The 20762-nt window shown below is 38.8% G+C and overlaps 1 protein-coding gene across 1 annotated transcript in view; it reads left to right on the top strand.

Annotated features, from left to right (window-relative positions):
- SLC16A10 (solute carrier family 16 member 10) overlaps positions 1-20762 on the top strand; it is an 82623-nt gene that overhangs the window by 18802 nt on the left and 43059 nt on the right. The gene's annotated exons all lie outside the window — the stretch shown is intronic.

Raw genomic sequence — 20762 nt, 5'->3', positions numbered from 1 at the left:
AAAAAAAAAAAAAAAAAACTTGGCTAACTTTTCCTTGGACTTCATCCTGAGATCAGATTAGGTTTCATAGTTTGATACTGATTTGTTTTAATGCTTTTTTTTTTTCAGTTAGCACACTAAGAAAGAGGATGTGTGTATATGCATATTTTCCTTTCTTGAGAAAGTTATAGCAAGCACTATATTTCCTCTACCTCCTCCTGAAAGGGGTGTGTGTGGGTGGGAGTGCTGATGGCTCTGCAGAACTCCCAAAGGCTACTGAGAGCGCTTGTAGTGGGCCCTGAGGACAGCAGGAGTGTGGACTTGGAGGATATGGGAGCACTCTTCAAGAGTCARCCTTCAGAAGGTCCACTAGTTGGTAACAGTACAGATGAAATATGTGGTGTCAGATGTCACAGATACTAGCTGTAATATCTCATGTTTTATCCTTCATACACAAAACTGTTTTTCTTCTGCACACAAACTTCTGTTTGTGAATACACAACACATTCTCAGGAAAATATAAAAGCAGGATTGAATACAGCCTCCTCTTGCACAGATTCCTTTCTTCCATGACACTGCTTCAGTATTCCAGTCATAAAGCCTGAAGACAGTGGAAATTGACTCATCAAGACTAAAAGGATAATACTCTATTTACTGTTACAGATCTGAATTTTGATATTAATATTGATTAATCAATATTAAATTTGATTGAAAAATGGTTTGAATAGACTGTGGCATACTGGTGCATTTTTTGTCTTTTAAGATTTTGAATGTATGGGTCACATGTACGTGCAGTTGTAACATAGAAAATAGAAAACAGCTTATTCTTGGCATTTTTCAGTATCTGAAGGTGCTGTGGTATGCACAAAATAGCAGAAATGGAACAAGTGAAATAACTATTTTTTCCCATAGTTGTTCTTCAGTTTATAAGTACCTAAGTAGCATTCTGCTTTCCTCCACCACTGTTAAAACTTGCTTGGTTTGATATTTCTGAATAATTTTTATTACTATTAGTCATGTTTTCTTGCTGACCAAAAGAACTGTTAATTACAATTGTTTTATACTTCTCTTGCACGTTAGAAGGAGCATTTCTGGTGAACATAAAAAGAAAAAAAAGGTGGCTCAGCTTCTGAATTCTACAAGAKATGTACACATAAAAATTTATACATCTGCACGCATAGAGTCTTACATGGTTGACTTTATTAAACCAAAATGCTKGAGTGGTAGAATAGAGCATTTGTTCAGCACCATTGTATAAATAAAGACATAGATCCTGAAATTGCATTTTTTGATGTAAAGCAGCTACTTAAGTTGCAAATTATCAGATGATACCGGAGATTCTCCGATGAAACTACAAACGTGACATGCAGTGTAAATCAGGAGGTATCCTTGCTGATGCTGGATTTCACTTTCCAGGGGTGGGGTGTGTTTTTATCTTACTAAGTTTAAAACAAACAAACAAAAAAAAAACTCAAATGGACCCTGGAAAATTTCATTTTGGCATTTCTTTACCATGCAACTCCTAACTTTCCAGTATCACATCTGTTATAGTGGGTGCTGTGGTAATTTGCATTTTTGACACAAATGTCCTGATACTTTCTTGAACAAAAGTTTAGTTTTTTTTTGAAGGAATTTGGATTGTTGCCACTACTAGTGGTTAAATTGTGTCGGTGTGCTCAGTGACAGGAATATGGCCCAGAAAAAAGTCATGGTGTTAAACCTGGTCAAAAAGTTTTCTGAATACTTGAGTTGAACTATTGTCCACTGTCCTCTCCCCCCCCCCCCCCTTTTTTCTTTAAAGCATCTTTAGTGGAATGAGAATTTAATCCAAAGGGATTAAATCCAAAGAAGCTGCTGACAAACATGTGAAATGGCTATGTAATTCTTCTGGCACAAATTCTATGATTTAAATATTTTGTCTGCAGTTATCAGCTTGGGCCATTCTAGGACAAACTTTTAGGTAATTAAAAAAAAAAATGCTTTGCTTCTAACCATTTCTTTTTCTTGCTTCAGTTATTTTTTTTATCTTCCTATTTGTATTTGGTAGCTATGGAGAGGAGATTTTAACTGCATGAAACTGTTTCACTAACTCAATCTACAATGTTGTACTTGCAGGGAGTGTCCTATTAATTGTCAGAAAGATATATGACCCTTCTTTTCAAGTCTACTGGAAGTAGATTTAGATAAAGTAGCCTTGTTTCACTTCAGTCTTTTACAACACTCTTTGGTTGGTGTCTTTATTCATAGAATCATAAAATGATTTAGATTGGATTGGCTCTCTGGAGGCCATCTGGTACAAACCCCTGCTCAAAGTGAAATCAGCCTGATGAGATTGCTCAGGGTCCAGTTGAGTTCGGAGCATCTCCAAGGATGGAGATTTTACAACTGCTCTGGACAACATGTTTTGGTGTTTGACCACTTTCAAGGTGAAAAATTRCTTCCTAGTATCTAGGTTTTCCAGCTTATCTCCTGCCTCTTGTCTTATTGCAGCATGGTGGATGCTGATGCTGTTTTCTGTAAATCCTTTCATTAGATGGTTTTAGAGACCAGTAAGATCCCTTTGCCCCTGCTGACCCATTTTTTTTCTTAAGGCTGAACAAACCCAGTTCTCCCAGTCATTTCTCATACATCGGATGCTCCACCTGCCAATCATGTTGAAGGCCTTCTGCTTTCAATGCTGGTCTTGTACAGGAGAGCACAAAAAGTCACTTACCTGTTTTGGACTTCAGAATACTCTGCAGTAGAGGAGGGATGATTGCATTTGCTTTCTGTTTGTAACTGTCACTTCCTTGTGTTCTAAATGTGCTGTCTGATAACTTTGGAGACTTCCTACCCCTGCTTTTGTCTTGTTAGGCAAAATAAATAAAAATCATTTCATATTCACCCTCCCATGTCATCCATGATGCTATAGCTCTCAGCCAGGTACCTGAGTTCTCTGTTCTAAAGTGAGAAATTGTCACTTTAGTCCTTTTCCCTTTTCCATATGACTTATACATCAGAGAGCAGAGGCCTTGACACAGATGCTGCCTGGATGTTGCTGGTAACTGCTGTCTGTGAATCTGACCTCTGCCTGTTTCTTYAGGCCAGTTACTAGTACCTCAGAGGGCTTTTCCTCTTATCTTATGGAAACTTTTTTTTAAAGCATCTTCTGTGAAGGATGAATCTTTTGTTTAAAGCTTTAACAAATGCCAAGCAATTAACATCAGGCCTATTTTGAATGGTATGTTTACTTTACGCTATCCAAATATTCTCAGTGAGTGCTGACTTCTAATCATTGTTTTTAAAATGTTTTCATTCAAATGATAGTTATGTGATTTATGATTGCTTGATGAATGATAAGTATTTAGAAGGTTTTGTTAGTTGCATAAATATCATGAGCTTTTGCATATCTATTTTGAAGAGGCCTTGAATCAGAGGAGTGATTACAGCGAGCGAACAAATCCTTCAATTTTAGTTTATTACTTTCTTCGATAAACTTTAGAAGAGGAGGAAGAGAATCCTCATAAAATAGTTTATTTTGTAAAGAACAAGATAGTCTTCATTTTTGTCTAGTTCCTTAACAAGTGTATGAAATATATTTTAAAAAAATATTTCTAAAGTCAGTTATTGAAATGCCTTTCTGCATCTAGAAGAAAGATTAGGTTTCTAAAATGATTCCTAAGTGTGTCTGTTGAGATGCTACCTTTTTATCATATGAGAATGAAAAGACTTTGTCTCATTTTATTTTTTTATAATACACTGTTTCATCTTGCTGTATTAGAGATGTAAAAGGGTAAGTATTCTTCATGAAGTGCCTAGCAGCCTGTACCCAGCAGGATCTTTAGTACTGATTTATCTGGAAAGCTTCTACCTAAAATAACCACTCTTGAGAAGTGTATAGCAGCATCATTTTTATCTTGGCAGGATTATGTAGAGGTATTCTTTGACTGAAGGAGGKAACAGTCTCATTTCAGAAGAATCTTCTTCCTTGTGGGCTGCTTATTAAGAACAGGAATAACCCTGGTTGACAGTACCCCACCTGAGTGTGAGAAACATCAGCACTGAATTTGGCCTCCATCTTCTGTGAGATTGTCCCCAGCTGCATTGTAGAACTTTGCTCTGTGTGAGTTTTTTTTTAAACTCCTTTCTCTGTTTATTTTTATTCTATTTCTTTTATTTCAAGGCTTTTGTAATTTCTTATAAGAAGTCTGTAATACCTTTGAAAGTAAACTGGTTGTAAAATCACCAAAATCCTTTGTTTTCATTAGTGGATAGTGTTAGTAAGGAAGACTTTTAAAAAGAATGAGTCAGTTCAGTGCTCCTAAAAGTAACAGCTGTGCCTCAAGCTAAGCATGATGTTGGCAGAAGCTATGGACAAACTTTTTTGGCAAAAGCTACACAAAGAACCTCACTCTTGACCCAAAATATCCCTGTTTCCAGCTGTGAGCATCATGAACAAAGACTGAGTTTTGAAAATCTGATCATTATTCATGGAGAATAATTTATTCTATCAAATTTTTGCCCTAATTAGTTTGCCTTTGTTTTTTTAACAGGCTTTRCTTTGGTTTTTCTTTTTACTTGTTTTCTAACAAGTTTTCCTCCTCTTGCCAGTTTCATTGGGCTGTTGAGTAGATAATCCTAAGGAATTACTTCAGGATACAAGTGAAGGGTAACTTGCATTCTCTACCCTAAATGGTAAGCCCCACATAAGCTGCTGTCTGAGAATGTGTTAAAATGCAACATTATTGAATTGCTATATGGAGTTTGAATTTGTCTTTAATTGTGAGACTTGCATGCCAGGAATACCCAGGGAATAAATTAATTAAATTGGAGGCATTAAAGAATACTGAATTTCGAGTGGTTTGTTTAATTGCTATATCATTTTTTTCACAATAAACTAGTTATTTAGGAAAATAGGAATTTCTCTTGCAGCCTAGTTTTCCCCTCAGCTGAACGATGGGATATACTGAGTCAGAAACAAAATAATCTGACAATATATGTGATTCCCTAATGCCTGTGTTAGATGGAGGCAAGTGGTGTGGACTGTTTCCTTTGTAGCTGTGGTATGATTTCCTCTTACCTGTCCCGTTCCCCCCCTCCCCCCCAATATGTTTGACAAATAATGCTGCAACAATGTAGTAAAGCACAATGTGAGCCCTTATAGGATAGGGCAGTGACATTAAACTAAATTACTTTCGTACACTCACGTGGTAATACCCACTTACTCATCAGCATTGAGACACACACATTCAAGTAGCCTGTCTTGCAGTCAGGCCATCAAGATGCATGTGTCTGTCTAGCTAGAAATCCTTGCAATGAGATGAAGGGTGAGAGATGTCTGCTATCAAATCCTCATCATATTTCCTGGGTTATTCTCAGGTTGGCAGCCACTTGCTGAGTTTGGATGTGACTTTTGAACCTTTAAGGAAGGAGATGCCAGTGATTAGACTCCACCTCTGAGTTATCAGAATTTACTCATTGTCTTTTGTCTCCCTATCTATCTTGCTGTTCTACAGCTCCACTCCTGTTCATCTTCTCAGCATTATCTCTTAATGGCTTGAGTCTGTAGTCTGTCTTTTTGTTAGCATAAGTGTGAGATGGTCCTTGTTTTCCTGATTTGGATGTTTTGAGGAGCTAGTATGTAGATATACTGTGGTCTTTCACAGAATCAGAGAATATTTGAGGTTGAAAGGGACCTCTGGAGATCATTTTGTCCAACCCCTCTGCTCAAGCAGAGTCATCTAGAGCATGTTGGATAGAATTGCCTCCAGGTGGGTTGTGAATATCTCTAGAGAAGAAAACTCAGCCTTAATTTGCTGATTTAGATGTCGTTAACACATGCTGTTCTTAAGGCCCTTCTGCCATTCTTTCTGGTGTTTCCACACCCAGGCATTCATGTTCATTGTCCAGTCATGCCAGTCTTAGTGTTTCTATTACWAAATTTCTCTCCATTTGTTTAAAAAGAGAGGGAGGGAGCATCTTCTCTGTCCTACCTTAGCAGCTCCTAATTTGGCATTAGCCCCTTAAATCACCAAGCTATGTTCATCAGCCCTGTTGTCTGTATTAGAACTGCTGCCTGTCATCCAAAATTCTTCTGTCTCTTTTTCTTGCTTTTTCCACTTTGCCAGTGCCAAAGGAAACTCAGGACTTTGTGACACCAGCTTTAGCCACTGGGGCTTATCAATTTAATCCTTTTCTTATTCTTGGTATCTCAGGGTCCTGTCCTGTTCATGCATGCGGAATTCCCTGTTGCTAAATCCTCTTAACCTGCTCAAGTTCACTGCAGTTTCCCTGTACCTCCTTATCTATCTATCTATCTATATATATATATTCCCTCATGGGCTCTGCACACTCATTCCTTGCCCATCCAACCTTCTCTTATTTGGCTCAGAGAACAGCTTGAAGAGAAGTCACCTTCTTCTGGTGATGGAGTCCTACAGGACTAAATGGAGTGGTTACCAGGTTTGAAATGCCAAGAGCTCCTTCCTTATTTTTTTGGCACCCATTGCTTTTTACTAACCAAAGCACGACCAACACAGCTTTGTGCACTCCTGTCTACAGGGCAAATTGAAAGCAAGCAAGCCTTGTTGCTTTTTGGTTTTGTTTGAGCTGGCTCAGTTGTTGACTGTAACATAGTTGTTCTTTGTGAAGCTTTTGAGCTAAAGGAACACTGRTAATAAACTTTAGTTCTGAATAATTTCAGAATAATTAAATATACTATTTTTTGTTGCTGTTCATGTTTTCAATAATTGCTTGTATAGTCTGTTAGACTGAATTTTTTTATTTGCAGTCTTGTTTGAAAGTTCTTACAAATTGTGCTCACAGACAGAAGTGTTAATACCTGTTTTTGGGGTTTACTTCTTGATTGCACCTCCTGGGATCTCTTTGAGAAAATCATCTTTTTTCTTTTCTTTTTTTTCTTTTTGCACAATGCCAATTAAAATATTTCTTAGGTTCTTACACCATGCTATGCCATCAAGGTGAAGTTACATGGACCAATTTTTAGTATTAGTACCGAAGTCTTAAGTTATTTAATCTTGGAAAGAGACTTAGCATATTTTAGTTTTCAGCTATCTTGTTTTTTGGATGTTTTGGTTTATTAGCCATTGTAATTTAGAGCAGCCTCTGAGTTTACTTATTTGTATTCCAGCTGCTGCAAAGAAGCACCCTCTATGTTCTAAAAACTATTCTTGTGTTTTGAGTCTTTGGAAGAAGGYGCAAAGCTCCCCAGCAGTTTTCTTTTTGCCAGGGTAATGCCAGTAACAACTCTTATGGATATAAAAGAGCTACTTATGAATTTAACTGACAGGAAGGTCTCTGGTGTATCATATTGACAGATGGGAAAGTGCATTAATTTAGTGCAACTGAGAAGCACTCTTTGTTTGTAGACATACAGTTTAACACTTCTGATGCCACATTAGTTAGCTGTGTTGTAGCTTGGGAGTTACTGCTATAGTAGCTCTTCAGGAGAACTAGTTTGCTTCTGAAAGGACACTAATAAAAAAGTCCTTTGTTTAAGATAGTGGACTTAAAACTGAACTTTACAACTCCCTGTCTTGTCTAGACAGCCTGGGTAAGCTTTATTGTATTATTGGTCTTTTACTGGCTCCTGTTTCCTCAATTCAGGCAGAAGGGCTAATTGTTCTTGTAAGTGCAAGTTCTTGAAAAAAACAAGCTTGGCCCTCAAGGGAAAGACTGATGTATTATTTTAAATAGAACTATAGCTTTTTCTTTTTGTTTCTTGCATGCACAAATGGAATTTCATAAAGACAATCTGATGCATGTTGAGCCCAATAGTGTTGCCTGACTGAGGTAGGTATYAGACCAAGCTCGAAAGAGTTGTAGGGTGTGAGCAATAAAACTTAAAGATCCTGTTCAGGATCTTGCATGGTGGATCTACTTTTTCATACATGTGACAATACTTTTTCCTTGTTCTATTGCTTTTTCTTTCTTCCTTCAATTATAATTTTAAGTTTTTCAGATGGTTACAGGAGCTGGAAGTTTTCTATTTTTTATGTTTGGGAAGATCAAAACCCTGTATATGTAATGTACACACTTCTTAAACAGATATGTGTTACATATACAGTATTCACAAATGTTATCAAGTGCCAGTTACTATTTATTGTGTGATGCCATTTTTGTTAGGGTTAATATTATTTTTGGCCTTTTCCTTCCCTCCCATTAATATGAAAATAAAAATATGAAGTAATATCTTGTTCATTTATAATCAAGTTTTATGACTGCAAAGTTGGCAAATTGGTGTAATTTAATGATCTAGCATGGGTGCTATTTTGGAGATGACATTGATGTAAACATGGTTATAGAAATGCTGATACCCAAGCTACTTGGTGCTTAGTTTCTAAGCTGATAAAATAAAAACATTTAAAATGTTCAGACTCTTCTGAGCAATTCAAGTACAATGTTCATGGTGATTGGTCCTTCAGCAGAAAAACCTCAGTGCTCTGTGATACTAATAGCTGCTGTGCTGGTATAGTATTCTATAAYGCGCTATTATGCAATGTAGTGGGAAAACCCCTGCCATATACCAGTTCTTGCCACTGACACAACAAAAATGGCCAAGTTACTGCAGGAAAGGATATTTCAGATTTGCCCAACTTAAGCAAGATCATTGCAATTGGTATGTGATGGGAATTTAGGCTCCTTTTCAATAAATACTGAGATATTCCTTAAGCTCTTCTAGCCATCAAGAGATAGGTTAGGGAGATGAGTGACTCCAGCAGTTTTTTGGACTAAATTTTACAGTTCATCCATTAAAAAACAAAACAAAACCACCCCCAACCTTTACCTCTGGAAGTAATACTTTCAATTCACTTTTTCAGATAAAAAAGTTCATACTAGATAGTGTGCATGTATCTGTTTGCTCATGTTGGGTACAAAGAGTCTTTTTAATACAGCCACCCAGAAATCTGAAGAGCTAAAGGCATTGGTGAAAAATAGGGGAGGAAATGAAACAGCAGAATGATTGGCTCAGAGTTTTGTGCCATTGTATGTGCTTATTAAATAAGTGATCTGAACTTCTGATAGTTCTCAGAATACAGCAAAATACTTAGTAAAACCATTTACTTAAGATAGAGATCCTCATCAATTAGTATTCTGGTACAAGATTTTTCTTCATCTTTGAAAGTTGTATCTTCTGACTTTGACTATTAGCTAAGAATGCATATTGTAGTTTTGGGAAAGGACCATTAATAGGTTGGGCTGAAAGTAAAAGAATAACTAAGCTAGTGGAAATATGATTTGAATAGAAATATGTATTTGAGTTAAATAACACATTTATTCCAAATATCATTGCTTTATATATGCATTTTATTTACATGCACACTACTGCTCCATTAKTTTTTGCAATTAGATCTTACCCCTGTATAAAATTTGGAAAACCTAAAGGATAATTCTTTCTTTAGAAACATTCAGTATATTGAAAACCAATGGGATGGGGGCCAGGTTTAGCTCAGTTGGTTAGAGTGTGGTGCTGCTAATGCCAAGGTCGTGGGTTCAGTTCCCGTACGGGGCTATGCTGAGGGTTGGACTAGATGATCTCCAGAGGTCCCTTCCAGCCTTACCATTCTGTGATTCTATGATACCTTTTAAATTTAAGGAAGTCACTTTCACAAAGCTTTAATTTGATAAACTCATTAAATCTTAAATTTCTAATTTAGAGCTGAAATTAAAACAACTGTGCATCCCTTAAAATACTTTTGAGGAGGAAATGTTTGCTTTCATGTTTGACTCAGTGTTTCCTAACAAAAAACGCACTTGAGGGGTTGAGAGGATCTGTAATTAAACAGATCAGCCAAATGATTTTGTTTAAAAAATATATTTAGTAAGTAAAAAAATACAGAGATAAAACTTCCAAAACTGGAAAGTATTTCCAGTGCTAACTAATAATTTGTGTTAAAGCAAGTATCTGGAGATTCTAGTCCAAAATTTAGAAACAAAACTATGCATGATCTTTTTTCAATCTAGATATTAGACTAGAGGGCATAGATATAAAGCCCAAACCTGCAAACAAGTACTTCAGTTCAACAAGCTGTAGTTAATGTGTCCTGGCTGTATATCAGACTTGGCTGTATATCAGACTTGGCTGCATATGTGCAATACTGCATATGCAACAAGTCAAATGCATTTGGGTTTGTCCATCTTGCTGTACCTCTGAGATGAATTTACTTTGTATATGCAAAATAGGATTTTGTTCASGTTTTCTAGATACATGGGCATCTGGAGTTCCAGAAATCAACTGAATAACTACCCAAGTAGTTGGACATTAACTTAAAAAAAAAAAAAAAAAGAAGAAGAAAAAAGAAAAAGGGGGGGGGGAAAAAAAGAAAAAACACTACTTTATTATCCTAGTAAGTTAATATTGGCAGACTTGAAAATTTTGAAGGGAGATGAGGTAAAGAGACAAGATCAGAAGTTAGTGACTGGTTCACTGGGTTATGAAGGTTACAGAGTGCACAAGCTGAGTCACGGGTGCGTGTAACTGACATAAAGGGCATGTAATGACAGAGAGAATTAGCYGGTGCTACAGGCTTTCTCTTGTATTTGCTTTTATCAAGCTTTCCATGCAAATATATTTCCCTCTTCCAGTTCTCAAAAAATGAGAATGCTTTAATGCATCTTTTGCTATGCAAAAACATAATGTGTCCTTGTTACTCTGAGTTTTCAGTATTTGTGTGGAAGAGAACAGGAGATGAGAGGAGGAATAAAAGATGATACATTTAACATCCCCCCCMCACACACACCCCACCACTTGTGAAAACTACTTAATTTTTATGGCATTGTTTTAAGTGTTCAAGTTTTGGAGTTCTGTTTCCTTTTGGCAATGCATTTGTGATGAGATAGTTAAATTCCTGAAGACTATTTAATTTTTTTTTAGTAGTTGGCTATGAAGGTAAGCATACTGAACTTGTCATGTTACTCTACCCTGAAAAGATTGCTTCTTAAGTCAAATACAGTTTTCCGCATAACTTAAACCACAAGATTGTTGTACTTGCAAAGTCAGGATTTTTCTGTGTAGTTCAGTGTTTGTACTCTTAATATTAAATAACTACATATTCTCTGAACACCTGTCCATTCTTTGGATGGACATGTCCTATTTCAAAATAAACACTTTCTTATGTAAAAGGTTGTAGCATCTGAATGATTTGTCATAAAAGCAGTTTGTTCTTCAGTTTTATTTGCACTGTATGTGTGTTTTTACAATCTGTCCCCTGCTGCAAGTAGGGACTTGTAGTTAGCCTGCCAAGCCCAGAATGTGATGCTTTCAGTTACTGGTTTTGGGCACAGAACAGCAGTTGATAACATTAGGTGACCTTTCAGACAACAGCAGTTTGAACCTTTTGATACAGTGAAGATAAGGATTTAAGATTTTGATTAAGTTTGATCTTCTGTAGGTCTCTACAGATTAATAAGGGAGAACATGTGTTGATATATGTAGAGAATACATGCTGTTACCTGGTTTGAAGATGCTCACCAGTTCACTAAAATGTAATGGAGTCTCTTAGAGAACTTGGATTGAGAACAATCTTTTTATATGCAAAAATCTAGAGTCAGCTTGCCAGCTGCTTGGCTGTAAACTGCATTCCCAAACTTCAAATATTGCAACAAATCTGTTGGTGAAATAGGATTTCTTTTCTGTCTTAATCTTCATCATCATGTTCTCACAAGGACTTCTAATGCTGCAGAAGTGAAATATGTTTTTGTTTTTTAAATTGTGATATTGATTTGCAGGTTCTGTCCCAATGCAAATATTTGATGTGGCAACAGGGGGAAAAGGATTGGCTTCATTAAGAATTTCTGGATTTGAGTCTGGAGGTCTGGTCTATGTTACAGCTTGTTATTAAAGTATGGGACCGTTGAATGACATAACTGGTTGCAGATATATATTTTGGATATAGGTGTGGTTGTGAGAGCAGTTAGGATTAGCCCTTTCTAGCAAATAAGGCTGCCATTTTTGAAGTTGATGGCTAATGTTTTCTTCTGCAGCATAAAATTAATCTAAAACCAAAACAGCATCATCCTTACTGTTCAGATAGTTAGTACTTTAAAGAAACTGTTGCTATTTTGGTGGGAGGAGAGGGAAAGGAAGAGGAAAACAAGGCTGGAAGTTGGATCTGGAATTCGAATTTTCAGACCATTAGCTAAAAATACTGTTATGTTGTGCTTTAAAAGCTGTCTCAGTCAGCAGAAAACATTCTTGTATCCCTTTTAAAGGGAAAAACAACTGATTACAGGCRTTTCTTATCGATCTGTTCCTTATTTGTTCTTCCTACCACAGCACTTTCAGACTTCATTAAAGTGTCAAAGGTCAAGCTCAGCTTGCAATGAAATCCAAATGCATGTGTTTTTCTGTTAATGATTGACTTCAGCCTTCCTTTAAAGGCTCCTGAAGGCCTCGTACTTAATCTCTATCAAAAATATTTTGTCTAACAGTGCATTTTTTATTTTAGCTTTTACTAACTTGAACTTTAGTTTTCCTCTGCTTTTCTTAATTATATAGATCTGCTGTCCCTGTAGTAGTAGTAGAAGTAACTTGCATATAAGGAAATGTATTTTCTTTAACCATTTCATATTCTTCTGTGTCCTATAGTTTGAAGAAAATGTCATAAGTTTCCTACAGTATGTTTTGGAGTCACCAGTGCTGATGTGTTTTGTTAAAAAGGAGGCAGGAGAAAAAACAGCTAGCAAAAAAGCCCCCCAAACTCTGCCTAAGCTCATGTGACCATTATACTCTAGGGTAACTAGGTAACTTAACTACTATTTAAGTAATCAGATGGTTGTAATGATATTGAATGTTTTGTCAGTGCTCATACATACTTAAGATCTCAATAGAAATTCTGATCTTATTGTCATTACTTAAAGGCAGAGGATAAAGCTAGTCTATCCCTGCCTGGGTAGATGACAAGCTTGTGGAAAATGACTGTTAAGGATATACATAAGTTTCCTGGCGCTTTGTCTTTCATGTGTTTATCATGGATTATATCAGAGAACATAAAATGTGTATAAAAGCCTTGGATGAAAACTGTATATGACATGACTTGATTTTGTTTCTTACTCACATTAGATATTCTTGTTTTTGCTGATTTCACTATATACTGGCAAGTGTAGGCTGCTTTCACGATCAAAATGATACATACCATCTGAAATAGGTAGGCAGTTCTGGACCATCGGAAGGCATGTATACTGAACAAGAGATGCTACGCATAAACATATTAAAACCTATGAATATTTGTAAAATCTGGGTTGAGTTTCATCTTTTAGTCTGAAAGTTTATTCTATGTCTGATGAAGACTTAATGTCTRCTGAAAACAGATAAGAGGTTACATGTTCATTCTTACAATAGCAAATAGTTTGATTATGGTAACAGTGTGTCTGTTATAAGATGTCTATCTGAATCCAGTTCTTGATTTCCATCTAGTAATTCCCAGCATCTTTCAGTAACGAGGTTATTTAATAATAGACTTCTGAGAGACAAGAAAAAGGAAATCCTTTGTGCAGCTCCTGGGGGTGGGGGGGGAAATGATGTCTTGTATTYATGTTGGATACTTCTCATCCCTCATTTATAAACCTTAGCAATGATCTTTTGGAGTGAGCTCTCAGAACTCTGACTAGATCCTTTTTAGATCATTCTGATTCTTGCAAGCCTGTTCAAGATAGCTTTGGTGTCTAGAAGAGATGTTATTTCCTTGCACTAAAAATTCCTTCTTGTTGTTGCCCAAAATATTTAGGATTTTCACTTAAATGATCTGGTTTTTGATGCTATTGGTTTAAGGGAGACCCTAGTTTAGATGTCTGCAAGTCATACACTGAGACATAAGTAAACTGAAGGCCATAGTCATGTAACCTGAGTTCAGAGCATAGGATGCTTTCTGTCGCAGCATTGTTATAAATTTAATTTTAGGCCTTAAACACATACTTTGTCTAATGCAATTGGTAGATCTTTATGAATAGAACAAGGAATACACATTCCTGCTTATGACAGCAGGAACTCTAGATTATCAAAAATTAGAATGCTGAGTGGTCCAACATTTCTAGCCTAATTTTTTTCTAAAGAACTGCTAAAAGGTTTGTTAATATAATTCTCAGCACTCCTTGTTTTTCAGGAAGCAAAGATTTAAAACAATTTATCTGTAAATTATAAAATCGTAGAAAAACTTCAATTTAAGGAGACTGGAGATCATCTGGTCTAACACCCCCTTGCAAAGCAGGGCTAACCTCAAATAAATGGAAATTTGAAGTTGTGTCAAGTTGCTTGGGACCTTGTCCTTTTTTTTTTCTTTTTTTTTCCCCCAAACTATCCAAGGATGGAGATTGTGCTACCTCCTTGGGCAACACATCAGTGTTTGACTACCTTCGTGGTGAAAAATTGCTTCCAAATATCTAATTGGAATACTCCTTATTGCAGTTTCTCCTTTCTTCTGTCATTGTGCAGTGCTGAAAAGCAATTAGCTTCACCTTCTGTAAAAAGTGCTTGAAGACTATTATAAGATTCCCCATCCAGCTCCCAGCCTTCTCAACTGCAGGCTGAACAAATCCAATGTTTTTAGCCTCTGCATGTATGTRATCATGTTGGTTGCCCTCTGCTGGACTTCCTCCAGTTTGTCAATGCCTATCGTGTGTTGGGGAGTCCAAATCTGGACAGAACTCTAATTGTGGTCTTACTGGTTCTGAATGCAGGAAGATAAGGCCCAGCTGGAATTGAGTCTTGCAAGGGATGTCAAGGACAATAGGAAGGGCTTCTTCAAATACATCAGCAGCAAGAGGAGGACTAGGGAAAACGTGGGCCTGCTCCTGAATGGGGTGAGGGCCCTGGTGACAAGGGATACAGGGAAGGCAGAATTATTGAATGCCTCCTTTGCTTGTCTTCACTGCTAAGGGCAGCCCCCGGGAATCCTGTAGCCCAGATGTGAGGGAGAAAGTATGGGGAAGGGAAGACTTTCCTGTGGTTGAGGAGGAAAGGATTAGAGACCTTCTGGGCAGGCTAGACATCCACAAATGCATGGGCCCAGATGGGATGCACCCACGGGTACTGAGGGAGCTGGMGGATGTTGTTGCCAGGCTGCTCTCCATCTTTGAAAGGTCCTGGAGAACTGGAGAGGTGCCTAAGGACTGGAAGAAAGCCAGTGTCACTCTAGTCTTCAAGAAGGGCAAGAAGGAGGACCCAGGCAACTATAGGCCYGTCAGCCTCACCTCCATCCCTGGAAAGGTGATGACATCCAGAACRAGCTGTTCCATCTCCAGACATATGGAGGAGAAGGTGATCAGGAGTAGCCAGCATGGATTCACCAAGGGGAAATCCRGCTTAACCAATCTGATAGCTTTCTGTGATGGAATGACTGGCTGGGTAGGTGAGGGGAGAGCAGTGGACGTTGTGTACCTTGACTTCAGCAAGGCTTTTGACACTGTCTCCCATAACATCCTCCTAGGTAAGCTCAGACGTGTGGGTTAGATGAGTGGACAGTGAGGTGGATTGAGAACTGTCTGAAAGGCAGAGCTCAGAGGGTCATCATCAGTGGCGTGGAGTCTAGTTGGAGGCCTGTGGCTAGTGGTGTCCCCCAGGGCTCTGTCCTGGGTCCCATCCTGTTCAACTTCTTCAGAAGTGACCTAGATGAGGGGACAGAGTGCCTCCTCAGCAAGTTTGTTGATGATACCAAGCTGGGAAGAGCGGCTGATAACACCAGAGGGCTGTGCTGCCATTCAGAGAGACCTGGGCAGGCTGGAGAGCTGGGTGGAGAGGAACCTCCTGAGGTTTAACAAGGGCAAGTGCAGAGTCCTGCACCTCGGGGAGAAATAACCCCATGCACCAGTACAAGCTGGGGGCTGACCTTCTGGAGAGCAGCTCTGCAGAGAGGGTCCTGGGAGTGCTGGTAGATGACAAATTGACCATGAGCTAGCAATGTGCCCTTGTGGCCAAGAAGGCCAATGGTATCCTGGGGTGCATTAGGAAGAGTGTTGCCAGCAGGTCGAGGGAGGTGATCCTGCCCCTCTACTCAGCCCTGGGGAGGCCTCATCTTGAGTCCTGCGTCCAGTTCTGGGCTCCCCAGGACAAGAGAGACATGGAGCAACTGGAGAGAGTCCAGTGYAGGGCTACAGAGATGATCGGAGGGCTGGAGCATCTGCCCTRCGAGGAACGGCTGCGAGAGCTGGGCCTCTTCAGCCTGGGGAAGAGAAGACTGAGAGGGGGGATCTTATCAATGTGTACAAGTACCTGAAGGGAGGGTGTCAAGGGGAYGGGGACAAACTCTTTTCAGTTGTCCTGTGTGACAGGACAAAAGCAGTGGACAGAAATTGAAGCACAGGAAGTTCCGCCTGACCGTGAGGGGGAATTTCTTCTCTGAGCGAAGTGGAACAGGTTGCCCAGAGAGGTTGTGGAGTCTCCTTCTCTGGAGATCTTCAAGACCTGCCCGGATGCAACCCTGTCTAACCTGCTCTAGGTGACCCTGCTGAGCAGGGAGGTTGGACTAGATAACCTCCAGAGGTCCCTTCCAGCCTTCTGATTCTATGAATCTATGAATGGTGTAATGCCCTTAGAAGGCTTACTAAAGGAGAACAGCATGAATGGAGATGTATGCAGCATCTTCTGTACAAAGACAGTCTAACTCAATGGTAATTAATTTTGGAAAAGACTAGTATGAGCAGCTCTGATACAGGTATAGATAGCAAGCAGAAGTTGAGTAGGGATGATCAGTTTGTATTTCTTACAGCAGAGGAATTAAGAGTATTAGCAGGTTCAAAACAGAATTGTTTATTTTTTTTATATGGTGCATGTGCATATTCTGGAAATGAATACAATAAAAAGCTATGAAGCCAGAATTCTTGCTAAAACTAAATGTTCTTCAAGAATAGGTAGATGTAGCTTTCTGCTTAGGAAGTTTCTAAGCTCCTTATGCTGGATGTTAGGAGAACGTAACCAGGGACAAAGTATTTTGCAGTACACTGGCCCTGTTTATGTTATTTGTCTAAGCATTTTGTGGTGATTATAAGCAGGATATTGGACTAATCTAGTCTTTGATCTACACTGTACTGCAGTTCTTCTGTTGTTAAAATAAATGTCATGTAAATGTGATTATGGAGGCAAGGAATTGGTAATACTAGTCAGAGATCAGCCAATTATCTCAAGAAATAACTATGAGCAACCACTTCAGTTTCCTGCAAAACAGGATCTTTCAAATTCCCCAGCTACATGCCTAACAAAACTTTTTATGGAAGCCATCCTTCTCCTTTGCTGAGTAAAGTACACTTGTATGTAAATCACTGTAATGAGAAGGAAGACCTTCACACAGTCGGTAGCTGAATGACAAAATGGTTTGCTGTAACAGGCTGTGGAGTCTAAATACACCCAAGTATTCCAGGGCAGCATGGAAGCTCATGAAAGAAATCATCTGAATGTTAAAAATGCATTGAAATGTCCAAATGTGTTATTAAAAAAAAAAAATAAAGCTCAGGAAGTCCTACAACTGCTAATGGATTGAGGCTGGGAGAATGAATGCTTCCCTTATTCTTACATAAATCAAACTTTCATTCTTCCACAAAGTTACTAGTTAAATATCGAAAATATTGTCCTTTCTTTTCCTCCAATTATTTTTGTAAAATATAAGGAAAACCTCTAATTTTAGTATTAAAGTTAAGAAACTGTGCATTCAGAAGCTAGTAACTACCAGTATTTAAGCTGTTATCTTAACTCTATGTTCTGATTTTATTAGTAATAGACTTTTTCCCACACACAACCTTTCCAGCATTAACAAAATAGAATAATCTTTTAATATTTCTTTCACATTTTTCCTTTTGTATTTAGTTCTACACAATCATCATTTAAAATTTTATTTCTTGTCACGGAACGGTTGAAGTCAGAAGGCATCTTTAAAGGTTATGTAGTCCGAACTCCCTGTTCAAGGAGGGTCACCTGGAGCACGTTGCCCAGAATTGTGTGCATGCAACTTTTGAATATCTCCAAGGACAGAGACCCCACAACCTCTCTGGGCAACCTGTTCCAGTGCTCTGTCACTCTCACAGGAAAGAAGTTTTTCCTTATATTCAGATGGAACTGCCTGTGTTTCAGTTTGTGCCTGTTGCCTCTCATCCCGTTGCTGCGTGCCACTGAAAAAAAGTCTGGTCCCATCCCCTTGATACTCTGCCTTAAGATATCTGTGTACACTGATAATGTGYCCCCCTCCCCCAGACCTAAGTCTTTTTTTTTTTTTTTTTCCAGGCTGAACAGTCTCAGCTCTCTCAGCCTCTCCTCATATGAGAGAGGCTGCAGTCCCTTCATCACCTTAGCAGCCCTCCGCTGGACTCRCTGTAGYAGCTCCATGTCTCTCTGGTAGTGGGGAGCCCAGCAGTGGACACAGTGCTCCAAGTGTGGCCTCAGCAGGGCTGAGTAAAGGGGGAGAATCACCTCCCTTGACCTGCTGGCAGTGCTCTGCCTAATGCAGCCCACAATGCCGTAGCTGCCTTGGTCACAGGGGCACATTGCTGGCTCGTGGTCAACCTGTTGTCCRCCAGGGCTGCCCGGTCCTTCTCTGCAGAGCTGCTCTCCAGCAGGTCAGCCCCCAGCCTGTACTGSTGCATGGGGTTATTCTTCCCTAGGTGCAGGACTCTGCACTTGCCCTTGTTGAACCTCAGGAGGTTCCTCTCCGCCCATCTCTCCAGCCTGTCCAGGTCTCCCTGAATGGCAGCACAGCCCTCTGGTGGATCAGCCACTCCTCCCAGCTTGGTATCATCAGCAAACCTGCTGAGGAGGCACTCTGTCCCTTCATCCAGGTCACTTCTGAAGAAGTTGAACAAAACTGGGCCCAGTCCTGATCCCCTGGGAGACACTGCTAGCTACAGGTCTCCAACTAGACTCTGTGGCACTGATGGCAACCCTCTGAGGTCTGCTTTTCAGCCAGTTCTCAGTTTCCCTCACTGTCCACTCATCTAGCCAGCCCTTCCTGAGCTTGCCTAGGAGGATGTTATGGGAGACAACGTGTTAAAAGCCTTGCTGAAGTCAAGGAAGGTAACATCTGCTGTCTCYCRTTGTTTCTCCAGCCAGTCATTCCATCAGAGAAGGCTCTGAGAYTGGTTAAGCCTGATTTYCCCTTTGTGAATCCACACTGACTTTTGATTCACCTTCTTATCCTTCAGATGCATGGAGAGGGTGTCTAGGATGAGCCTTTCTATCCCCTTTCCAGGGATGGAGGTGATGCTGACTGGCCTGTAGTTTCCTGGGTCCTTAGTCTTGCTGCTTTTAAGAGACTGGAGTGACATTAGCTTTCTTCTGGTCTTCAGGCACCTCTCCTGATCACTGTGACCTTTCAAAGATCACGAGTGGCCATAGCAATGACATCCACCATTTCTCTCAGCACTTTATTTAGAGTATTTATCTGGAAACTATAAGAATTTCAGGTACTTTCTTTAATAAGCGAGATAATTATTTCCATCTTATAAATGAAGAAAAGGACTCTGAGCAAGTTTGAGTTATGTTTTTGATTCTGTAGTGTCTGTTATGAGTTAACACGTTGATTTCTCATTATTTCACGTTATTATAGTTTGCACTTTTAACAGTACAGTACAGCCTGAACTATTCTACTGGTTACATAATAGGGACAGCAGGAGAACAGGTTCGAGGAAGGGATGTCTGATGTCTGACAGTGAGTAGAGCTACTGGTTTAGGGAATAGTTGGCCAGTCTTATTTTGTGAATGTTTAAAAATAAGCACGTAGTTATAGATCTTTGTGCATGAGAATCTGCCATTCAATTATATCAAGAAAGCTTGCTTGCACTTGCAATCTTAGTGTGTGTGGTACCTTCGGATTACTCTGCAGTCGATGCAGTGAGCTGCAATTATAGTGCTGTGTCTTGGTTTGCTGCTTGACTTGTGTGAAAACGTGTATCTGATTTGAATGTGGGGAAACCAAATATTTTTCAAGTTTATTTTGAGACTTCAGTTTAAATATTCTTCCCTTCATTTGCCTCATATTGTTTCTCTTCCAGACAATACCTTTTTGTTCCCGGTCTTCAACCAGCTAATTCCCAGGGGAAACTCTTTTAAAAATCTTAGAAGATTTTTTGAAGTTCATTAAAAAATGAAGGGTGTTATGATTGTGGTAAGCCAACCGCTTGAAAGTCATTTGTGAGGATAAAACCTGAGAGGAGATTCTTACAGTAACGCATTAAAAATTTTGATGTAAAGAGAAACACTAGGGATAAGTAGCCTTCATTTAAATTTGCGTGCAATGAAACATTCTAATGAAATGTTATTAATGCTCTTTTTGTGAAGTTGTCATGCAAGTCCTACTGCTTGAATTTGAAGAAAGAACTAAAGGATTTGCCATATTGGTTCACAGTTTGGTACAAAAGTGTGTATTACATAATCTAACTGTGACAAAGAGAGTGATTTCTAAAACTCAAATTGTCAAAGACAACGGATATTGTTTAAAATATGGTTGATTTTTTACAAACTCATGGTAAAATAGCAGTATGTTTGTGGAATATGTAATATACTTTTGTATCTATAGACTTCCAGTCAGAAAAATAATTTAAGAAAAATAGAATATGTACTGAGATTACAACTGAACTGAATGCATTTGTAATGAACTCCTATAAGCAAAGAAGAGTAGCTGTGATTTGTAATTTGGTTTACATTAATAAATTCTTCTGTCGTCTATTACATACTTGAATATCATAAAAACAGATTTTTTGATACAGATTCYTTTAATAAACTATTTGGTTCAGTGTTTTATCTGAAGTACTAACTAGTGTTACATCTTCTAGGGAAGGTCAGAAATGGAKTATTATGCAATTATATA

This window comes from Rhea americana, unplaced genomic scaffold, assembly GCF_003343005.1.
Source record: "Rhea americana isolate MKP2758 unplaced genomic scaffold, rheAme1 scaffold_243, whole genome shotgun sequence".
In the NCBI taxonomy this organism is placed as follows: Eukaryota; Metazoa; Chordata; class Aves; order Rheiformes; family Rheidae; genus Rhea; species Rhea americana.
The sequence above is the reverse complement of the archived record's forward strand: the minus strand, read 5'-3'. Positions and strand labels throughout refer to the sequence as shown.